The sequence below is a fragment of the Solanum dulcamara genome, chromosome 12 (genome assembly GCF_947179165.1).
Source record: "Solanum dulcamara chromosome 12, daSolDulc1.2, whole genome shotgun sequence".
Classification (NCBI taxonomy): domain Eukaryota; kingdom Viridiplantae; phylum Streptophyta; class Magnoliopsida; order Solanales; family Solanaceae; genus Solanum; species Solanum dulcamara.
Window position 1 is genome coordinate 9871056 of NC_077248.1, and position 11507 is coordinate 9882562.

Genomic DNA, 11507 nt, shown 5'->3' on the forward strand with positions numbered 1-11507 from the left:
GCTTTTGGAATCTCTATTCACTGTTTTCAGTCCACTCGAATGATACCTCCTTTATAGTCATCCTGGTCAAGTGAGTAGCAATTGAATCAAAGTTTTTCATGAACCGATGATAGTAATTGGCCAGCCCTACAAAACTTCTAACCTCAATCACAGAACTAAGCCTAGCCCAATTCTTAACTATCTCAATCTTTTGTGGGTCCACTATTACCCATTCTTTTGAAACAACATGGCCTAAAAAGACAACTGAAGACAGCCAAAATTCACACTTAGACAATTTTGTATGCAACTTTTGTCTTCCCAAAACACCTAACATAATTCATAGATGGTCTGCATATTTCATTCGCTCTATGAATACACCAATACATCATCTATAAACACTATCACGAATATATCTAGAAACGGTTTGGACACCTCATTTATCAAAAATCATAAAGACTGCAGGTGTATTGGTCAATTCAAAGGACATTACTAAAAATTCATAGTGCTCATATCTGATCCTAAAAGCTGTTTTGGGCACATCCTCAGGCCTAATTTTCAACTGATGATACCCAGACCTAAGATCAATCTCTAAAAAGATTGAAGCACCTTGTAACTGGTCAAAAAGGTCATCAATATGAGGCAGAGGGTATTTGCATCTGATAGTGACCTTATTCAGTTGTTGGTAGTCAACACATATTCTCATACTACCATCATTTTTCTTGACAAACAACATCGGAGCACCTCAAGGGAAGGCACTAGGACGAATGAATCCCTTGTCAAGAAGCTCCTGAATCTGAGCCTTAAGCTCTTTTAATTCTGTTGGAGGCATACGGTAGGAAGAAATAGAAATTGGACAAGTACCCGATTCTAGGTCAATACAGAAATCTATATCGCGGTCAAGAGGCATACCAGGAAAGTCTGATGAAAATACTTCCGAAAATTCACACACTATTGGAATAGATTCAATAGTAGGAGATTCTACCTCCACATCTTGGATATGGGCCAAATAAGCCAAACAACCCTGCCCCACCATTTTTCTTGCCCGAAGAAAGGATATGACCTTGCTGGCTTAGCCTTGTACACTCTTTTTCACTCTAATATTTCCCTCCTCGGGATCTCTATAGCCATAATTTTTGCATTGCAATTAAGTACAGCAAAGTAGGGGGACAATCAAGCCATGCCTAAGATCACATCAAAATCTGTCATGTCTAAGATCACTAAGTCAACCAAAGTCTGGTATCCCATAAACATAAGATAACAAGCACGATACACATGGGTGACTATGACTGACTCTCCAACAGGGGTAGAAACATGTACAGGGGCATCCAATATATCACACAGTGCATCAAAACCCAGGCCATAATTTACAGACACATAAGAATAAGTGGAACTCGGATCAAATAAAATAGTAGCCATGCGATCACAAACAAAAATAGTACATGTGATAACTGTGTCAGACGCCTCTGCCTCGATCTTGCCTGAAAATACATAAAACTGGGCCTGATCATTCTAATGAGCTACCTCTTTGCCCGTCTAGGCTGCTCCTCGACTTGTACTACCATTACCTCGGCCCCCACTGTCTCTAAGATTTTCTCTTCGTCCACTTTATGGACGTCTTCTGCCATTATTCCCTCTAGCTGTTGGGACCACTACTCTGGCCTACTGGGGGTGCTAAAACTGTCCTACGGGGGTGAGGGTACTCCCTCCGTATATAGTTCGGCTCTCCACAATTAAAACAGTCATGATCAAAGGACAGACAGCTACTTGGGAATGATGCTGCCTGATCCTCATGGGCCTGATGCTACTGTGGAGTACGTGAAAAACTATCAGTAGAAGCAGACACTGCTGGCTGAATTGGCCGGGCAACAATCACCGAGCTACTTGATCCTCTAGAATAGGATTCCTGGAAGTTACCTGCACTCTTAGGCTTCTTAGCCAAAGCTTTGGCTTGCCCATCCTTTCTCACACCTTCAACCTTCTTAATAAAGTCTGTGACTTCGTTGAAACTTCTTCCAGACGAAGTCATATGGACAGAAAATACCTCTGCAACTCGGGGTTCATCCCCATCATGAACAACCTAATCCTCTCCTTTTGTATAGTGACCAACTGGGTAGCTTCCTTGGATAATGCATGAAATTTGGCTTCATAAGCAGCCATTGATAACCCTCTTTGCTCAAGGGCCATAAACTCATCCTTTTTTCTATCTCTCAAAGCACGGAGCACATACTTTCCTAGGAACAAAACATGAAACTGAATCCAAGTAAGTGGTGGCAACACAGGCGAACAACACTCAACATAAGCCTTCCACCACTGCTTGGCCTTACCCTGCAGCTAAAAAATCACAAACTCCACTCCATGCTAACGCACTATACCCAGTTTTTGCAACTTCTCATAGCAATCAAGAATAAATTCATAGGCATCTTCATTTTATGTACCTTGAAAGACAGGGATTTGAGTTTGAGGAACTTGGTGAGCATGTCATACTCAGTACCAGTCATTAAAAGACCCATTAGTGGCCTGAAAAATTTGTCTATGCCTACCACCTCATCTGTTGGCTGCTGCTGATATGGTGGGGATGGCAGTGAAGCCATAAAAACAGATGAGTGAGTGACAGGTCCACGTCATAGACCTGCCGCGGACCTGCACTTAATTTTATCCTATTTATTTTCTATGGGGTTAAAATTCGATTAGAAAAATTTCAAATGAAAAAATGAACTATGAGGGAACAAGTTCTCATCGCGCACTTGTTCCCTCACAGGCTAAATTTTCTGTCCCTTTTTTATTTTCAAGGAGGGACATTCCGGTATTTTTTACACCCCTACTGTACTTAACCCACAACTAATATAAGTCATTTTTGACCTTAAAAGAGTTGTTAAATATTCCTAAGTCCATTCCACACAATCTAACTAGAGACCTAAGGCTAAGGAGTGGAGAAGAGGCTAGGGTTCAAAAGATTCAAACAACTTCTTGCCAGATTGATTATCTTGTCTTTATCTCAGGTATGTAAGGCTAAAATAAAGCATGTAATTTATTCTTCCATGTGCCCCATGATTGTGATATGTTGATTTCTGAATGAATTGAGTTTCCGTGATAGTGTTTCTTGAGAATTTCCTTAAATTTAACATACTTTATATAATATTACGTAATTGATGTTTTTCTACGAACTTATTTCTTGAACGAATGATTTAAACTACTATTTCATAAATCCTAGTAGTATTTTGATTAATGTTGAATGTATATGCCTAAGGATTGAATCTAAAGCCTTGAACTTATGAATGATGATTTTAATTGGGATGTGAGTATGATGATAGTCTTGATGAAACTTGATAGTCCTTTATATCTTCATAATTGAACCCAAATGAATGGTCTCAACTGAATGTTGTCATAAACGATTGTCAAAAACTATTCTTAAATAAATGATTAGGAATGATTGTACAATTGATTGGTTAAAAGGATTGATTAGATATGACTGATGAACTGATACGAGTCCTTATGAGACTTATTGATTGATTTGATTGGGATTGATTGTCTTATGAGCATTGAGTCTTGGAAGGAGTATTGAGTACCTAATTGGGTAAGAGTATAGTCACTACTCAAATCCAATGAACTACATAGGCATCTAGGATGGAGGGTTAAACCCCTTAAGTCCCAAAACGATAGACTTTGATAGATTGTGGATCCAATGATAGTGATTCATTCATTACCCTGGCAAAGTATTGGATGGGTGTGGTAATGACACCGCTTCGTTGTATATCACCGGCTCATAGGTGATGATTTTCAATTAGAAAAACTTCCAATTAGGATATGATCTTGCCTGATAGGGTTGTTTGATTAAGATTATGGGTGATTGAGTCGATTTTGCAAAGTTTTGCTATATTATAAATTTGCATATCCTTTGAGTTGAGTCCTTTGAGTTGATTGATAAGATTGAGGTAAGTGTTGTTGATTGTTTCTCCTTCCTGCCATTTTACATTCTCATATATTTCATGTACTGACGCCTTTTGGCCTGTATTATTTCATGATGCAGATACAGGTGCGCGAGATCATCAATAAATACTCCGTTGAGATCTACTTTCTTCCTGAGAGTGGTGAGACCTCCTTGCTTTTCGGAGGGATCATATTTATTTCATCTTTATATTAGTAAATTCTTTTAGATAGCCATGAACTTGTCATTGGCACCATCTGGATAGTGATAGAGGATTCATAGATGGATAGTGATGATGTTGAGTCTTTGTTCTTGTTTTCAAACTTTTTCCTTAAGTTCAATTTAAGTTGAGATTGGATTTAAATTGCTTTATACTTCTTCAAAATATTGAGTTAGTTAGCCTATTTGAATTCCTTTTAAATTGCATTGAGTCTTCTACTGTGTGCATGAATGAATGAATTAATGAATGTGTGATTGGACCAAGTGGTTTGCTTGGAGACCAGCAATGGTCTTCGAGTGCCGACCACATCTAGGGTACCCTCTAGGGGCATGACACTAATGAGAAAGTCCACGGCAGCATGACAGAATAGTTCACCTTTTGACTTTGAACAAACTTTTACTCTTCTAATTGAGGTCTCTCCGCAGCCGGTTGAATATGTCATGTACACAACAAAATGTTAGAGCAAGAATAGTATCAGTATACAAAAATAATGATGTACTGGTAGGATCACGCTGTTAGCCAGTAAGAGGATTATAAATAAGTAAATTCAACACAATACGCATATACATATACATAATAAGTCAACTAATCTCATGTTCAACCATATTCAGCAACATCACAACTCAATACCTTCCACATGCTATAACTTCATGCAAGGGTCCTTTCAAGGGACCTACAAATAATCAACTTTGTGTCGAAACGTGACACCCGATCCAATTATGTGTCAGAACGTGACACCTAATTCAATTATGTGTCGAAACTTGACACCCGATCCAATTATGTGTCGAAACATGACACCCAATCCAAACATACCACAATCACAATTACATTCAGTATTACAACATTTATCTCACCAAGAACAGGTTCATCACAAATACAGGCCAGCAAGTGATCATTTTACACATAATCTAGCATGTTTTTCTATTCATATACACACATGCATATCGTGAAGCAATTTAGCAAGTATATGAAACACATACGGAGAACTAGACCATCACCTACCTCAAATTCAAGCTTCAACAACTTTACAATGCAAGAGCCTTTCCTTTCCAGGTTCGTTCTTCTCATTCTTGGTTTAGAAAATAGTAAATACAACTAAAGGATCAACACAATGACCTAACTATCATGAAATATAACATAATTTACACCTTAAGCCAAATCCATGATCATAACCCCAACCTATTTCCTCACCATTAGTTCTCCTTCAAACCCTCCCCTAATGATTACCAACCATAATTTCTAGTTATAGGAATCAAATGATAAATTTAGGGAGTAAAATCCTTACCTTAAGCAAGGAAATCTGTGGAAAATTGAAAGAATTCGCCCTAGGTCGCCTCCTGAAGCTTTAGGAACAGTTTCTGCAGAAAAGACCGTTCTGGGGTTTTTTCCCGACTTAAGTCACGTCTGCCCCGCTCTGGCGGGACCCATCCTTCTCTGATGGGAGAAATTCCGCTCTGTCGGGTTGCACGAAAATAGAGAGCTCGGAGTTTGAGCTCCAAGCCCCCATTTCACAACACACCCCCTTCTCAAGTTGTATTAAAATATACCCTTCACGCCAAATTCAATTCCGAGAGTTTTACTCACCCGAATGCGATTCCGCGAAGCTGTAAATGCTCCGTATTGTTCTGGCTATCAGCATATCCAATTAAATCAGAGATTCGATCTCCCACCATTCACATGGTCGCCCTAGACTTCACCTGACTCAGAATTCGTCCAAGTCTGGCCTAGGCTAAATCTTTCCAAATTTACTACCCGAAGTTTTCTGATCCGAAATCCTTCCCCATTGGCCTATTCCTAACGACGGGTCAGGTTGTTACAATCATTTTATTAATTAACTCTTTACGAGTGTTTCAAATTAAATATGAACAAATAAATTAGCGGTGAGAGTAAGAGTTAACGTTACGGGAGTTCTGGAAGGGGCTTTTATTCATGAATGCAAGTTTGATTTAAAGGCTGCATGCATGTATAATTAATTAACCGGAGAACTCACCTGAATTATGTGTTGCAAACCTAAATAAAAATAATGTTTATTAGTCAATATGTCAACTTTTAATTTAGATGATTTTTAAGATTGAAATTTGAATTAGTCTAATCAGTATATTCCGGACACTGAATGATAATTTATACCAATAAAGAAAAAGAACTTTTGGATTCAAAATAAATCGTGTGGCATCTGCATCTATGATAAAAAACTTTTTTCACGTATTTGGAAAGTAATACCGAATACCACACCTATAGTCCTATACATAAGTTATTAGTAGCCAATAATCTAGTACGTAGTTAATTAATGCAATATAATGGACCAACTTTTAATTTGAAGCATAACTTTCACACATTTCAAGTTAGAAAAATTATTTATGTCCTCAAATTGGAATATCTCTTTAATTTAATTGTGGGTTCGTGGTTCGTGGTACGATAAATGTTTACTCCTCAAACTTATTTCAAGAGATATTAGAGATCGCTTCTTGAGTTGGCTATAATGGGTATGAGGAGAGATGGATGTAGGTTGAAAAAATATTGGAGAGAGGACATTAGATAGAACAAACACACCTGAAGCTTATAATGAGGACATGATCCTAAATAAAAAAATCTGAAAGTCAACTATTAAAATAGAAGGTTAGTAGGTAATCGAGTGTTGTCTAGTTTTCTCATAAGTACTCCCTCCGTCTCATTTTAGTTGTCATGGTTTCTTTTTTGAGAGTCAAACTAAATGAATTTTGATTAACATTTTAAGATATATTTTTTTATCATATTGATGTGAAAAAAATTGTAACTTATAGTACTTTCGTATAGTTTTTAAATATCTAATTTTTACTTTATAATATTGAGTTAAAAGTAATATAATTTAACTTTAAAAATTAGTCAAATTAACTTTTGAAAAGCGTAACATGACAACTAAAATGGGACAGAAAGACTATTATTTTATTACTCTTTTACTATATATCTTATTTTTCAATCTTAATGTCTCCTTTGCTCAGTTATCATATATATTATTTGTTGTTGCTACTATTCTTTTCTCCGTTATTTTTAATATGGATTTTATTGACTATTGTATTTGTTCTGCATATATACTTGATTTTTTAAATATGATTTACTCGAATTGAGAATTTATTATACACAACTTGATCTCTCTTATCAAAGTACGTGGAGTAAGGCATGCCTACATATCAATACTTTTTTTCCAGATCTAAATTATAATGAGATTACGCTAAGTATGTTGTAGTAGTAAGAAAGATGAAATATAATTTGTTGAACTAAAATCTTAATAAAAGGCAATAAAGAATAAGATCTGTTAAATAATCTTTTAAGTAAATTTAAATAATATATATATATATATTATTTAAATTTACTTATATATATATATTATTTAAATTTACTTAATATATATATATATATATATATATATATATATATATATTCTATGTCAGAATCAAAACAAAACAATGACCTGCAGCTCATTATAGACTCAGCCTGTTTAATTTAATTATGTCACAATTTATTTATATTTCCTATTGTTAACACGTCCAAACACGAATTCAACCACTCCAATTGCCACCTTTAATTTAAAAATCATCCCATAATTAAAATAATTTCTTCATTGAATATTGTTTCCTTGACAAAAGACAGGCATCATAAATAGTTACACCCGTTATTCCTAGCCGTCCGGCCATGAGCTGGCCTCAATATATATATATAAAATAGAGCCACCAAATATTACGATGAGACAGATAGGACTTTTTCATCTCTATTCATAAGTATTGAATTCGAACCTTGAAAATAAAATAAAATTTTTTGATAGAAAGTGTTAATTCCTCCTTAATAGGCCTAGCATGGTGCAAATACAAATTAAGCAGAATCCAAAAACGAATATATATCAAACATTGAACAAAAAAATTAAAAAAAGATAGTTATTAAAAAGAATAATAACACTAGCAATGAAGGATCCCACATGCGTGGTCTGGTGATGACAACATCAAATTTGGTTTAGAAATTGAATATTACTAGTGTGCTCAGCAGTGGCTTTTAAAAGTTCCTCGATTCAGTTGGTGGATATGGACTTTAAGAAATTATATGTCATTATTATCATATCTTATTATTTCAAGTATTATATATATTCAGCTATCAAAATTATTTTGATGGAAACAATTTGTTATGTTTGACTCAGTCTAAGTGATCAGTATCAAATAAACATGACATCTACGTATACACAATGATTGTTTCATCTTTGAAGTGAATTTAGCATAGTTTCATGCATATGCAATATAGTTGTTATGCCAACTCATGAAACCATTGTTTGGAAGAGAGAATAAGAAATTCTAATTGTATTAAAATATGTTATTCTCAAGCATCACATGCAATACAAAATAATCCCAAATATCATGATCCCTTAAATTTAGAGAGAGTGGATTTCATCAAGTCAAAGAAGGTAAATGATAGAGAAGAAAGGGTCAAAATTGTCCTTCTACTATTTCACTTTCGGCTCTGACTCCGTACCCAATAGACTGTTGAGGCTCATGTTATACTGTTTATGCTTCAATTGGCAATCACGGAGCGCATGAAATTGGGTGTTAAGTGTTCCACTTTGATCGACGAATGGATTATTTGTCTTATTATATGGTTGGACATATTTTTACTTTGTGAGTGAGCTTTTAGAGTTACGTTATTTTCAAATTTTATTTCTTATCGTTGTGAATAATCATATGTATTATCTCAAGTGTAAACATGATCACGACACTTTTTAAAATTGATCATATGTATTATCTCAAGTGTAAACATGATCACGACACTTTTTAAAATTGCATATGAACAGCTAGCTTATAAATTACGGGTTCACGTGAACTCAACAATTTAAATTTACGAAATTGCTAAATATCTATAAATATTTGACGGAAACTCAATTATTATTATCTATAAACCCCCTTATTATTAGTTTAAACTGTAGAGACTTCTCATCTAATATTCTAATTGCACAAAATAGTATGACACGAAAACAAAAAGAAATTAAATCTCCCATTAATTAATGTTTCCGTAGTTTGTTTCATTTGTTATGCAACTTGGTGCACTTGATGTTTTTTTTTTCCAATTGACTAGAAGTTGAGAGATACTTGAGTAAATTTATAAATGAATCTCTAAAACAGATACTAACGTACAGTTTATACAATAAAAGAAACAAAAATGGATATAACCCGATCGAGTCTCTGTAATTTTGGGTTCGGAAAAAAACTAGGGAAAAGATAGAAGCAACAAAGTCTCCTTATATATTGAGAGACAATATCTCACATGGTCACTCAAGTATAAACTATTTTCTCAGAAAGTTATTTAATTTTGATTTTTAACTCAAAAATCATTCAACTATGGGCTTTTTTGAATTAAAAATTAGAGTAGAGTGACTTTCTAAGAAAAAAATTCATAGTTGAGTGATTTTTGAGTTAAAAATCAAAGTTGAGTGACTTTCTGCGAAAAAAATCCATAGTTGAGTGACCATTTGAGATATTATCTCTATATATTGTGATCAATTCATGTTATCACCAAAAGATGTGGTGCAGTGAATAGGGTTACTCCTCCTTTAACCAAAGAACTCGGGTTCAAGTCCTAAGTATGAATTTAATTTTGGCAGGAAGCGCTACCCCTTGAATGAGGCCCTACCCAGCGCGAATTCAAAATAGTCGGACTCCAAGACGTGTACCGAAATCGAATGGGAAACCAAGAAAATCATCGTAAAATTCAGAATTTTGGAAGATTCTAAGTAGCTGTTTGGTCATAAAACATTTTATTAATGTAATTTAACTGATTTTCAATATGTTATTATCTACTTGTTGAAAATATCAATCTATGCTTAATTTGATAGGATAAATTTTTTTTGGATTTTCGATATATAAAAATTAAACCCCCAAAAAGAAAAAAAATATCAATAAATAAATAAATATGATCTGGTAAGAGTAAAGGAAAGATCTTTCTGTAGCCCATTAAGTATAGGCGACAAAACTGAACATCAAATTAGGCTATTAAGTTGTGCAAAGCCCAACTCAAGCATAGTCCTATACTATGTTGCATTCACATGGTGGGCAAGCCCATCCATATATTCATGTGTAGTGTATTGGTTGATATCGATAATCAATATTTATATCAAATTAATGAGAGCAAAATATATAGAAATCATTCATATATGTATTTATCACTTAATCATATTTATTCTAACTTTAATTTTTTATCTTCTTGTTGATACTATATTCTTTTTTTTAATCCCTAAAAATTGTGGTTGTTCATCATCACCATCATCTCTTGAGCAAGTTAGAGAATGTTGGGGGAGGTTTTACTCAACCTCCAACATGCAGCCCAAGCCCAAACTATTTCAGCAGTTGGGCTTTGTCCACAGCCCATTGGAGACAACAGTAGTGTATAATCCAGTTCTAATGGATGTTTAGTTTTGGAGAAACTACTTAATTACACAAACTTTCCTATCATGTTTACTAATTCTTCTTATAGTTTAATATTATTACATTTTATCTCATGCACTAATTAATAATTTCATACCAATCACCAGATTTCAAGTCAAATATACCTAGCTACATGTTTTTTTGCTCTTAGATACACTGTAATAGGGAAAGAGGCGATCGAGAACATGAAAGAGGCGAGTGACATTTGTCTATGTATCCCAAATACATGTGAATCACACTATATACATGTATATGATGTGATTCTTATGTATCTTGGATACTAAATAAGTGAGTGAGATAGGAGAGTGGCGAGCGAGATAGGAGAGAGGCGGGTGAGATTTTTCTATGTATCCCAGCTACATGCTAATCCACATTAATATAGTGTATCTTGAATAAATTACACTTGATTTTGACCCATGTATTCCGAGATACATATATATGAACACACCAAAATCTGATAAGATTCGTAATATTACAAACTAAGCAAGGATCTAAGTAATTAACTCCTAAACTAGTGAAATTTCTGTAAGTTACCTACCATTTAGTTTTCTAATCTTGTAAAATTAATCCAATTAGCAGTCCCATTACAATAATAAACTAAATAAAACTCTATTATTCCTTTATTACTCAAACTAACTCTAAATTTAAGGCTATATTGGATTTATCAATCTTATTGGGCGGCTATTTGTGTTTTTCTCTATAATGAATTCTATTTGACGTGTAGTTAATTAATTAGTCGATTAGCTTAGTTAGTTTGAAGTGTGCCACCTTGCACAGTAATTTGATAAAGTCCATGGACCATGGCTATTTGTTTTTTTTTTAATTTGCATACGATGTACCGAATCAACAGTATAATCTATTTTTTGGGTTTTCCATTTCGTGTTAGGAGTCCATATTAAAGCTCCGACTAAATTTGAATTGCGCACTGCAGGGCTCATTCGAGAGT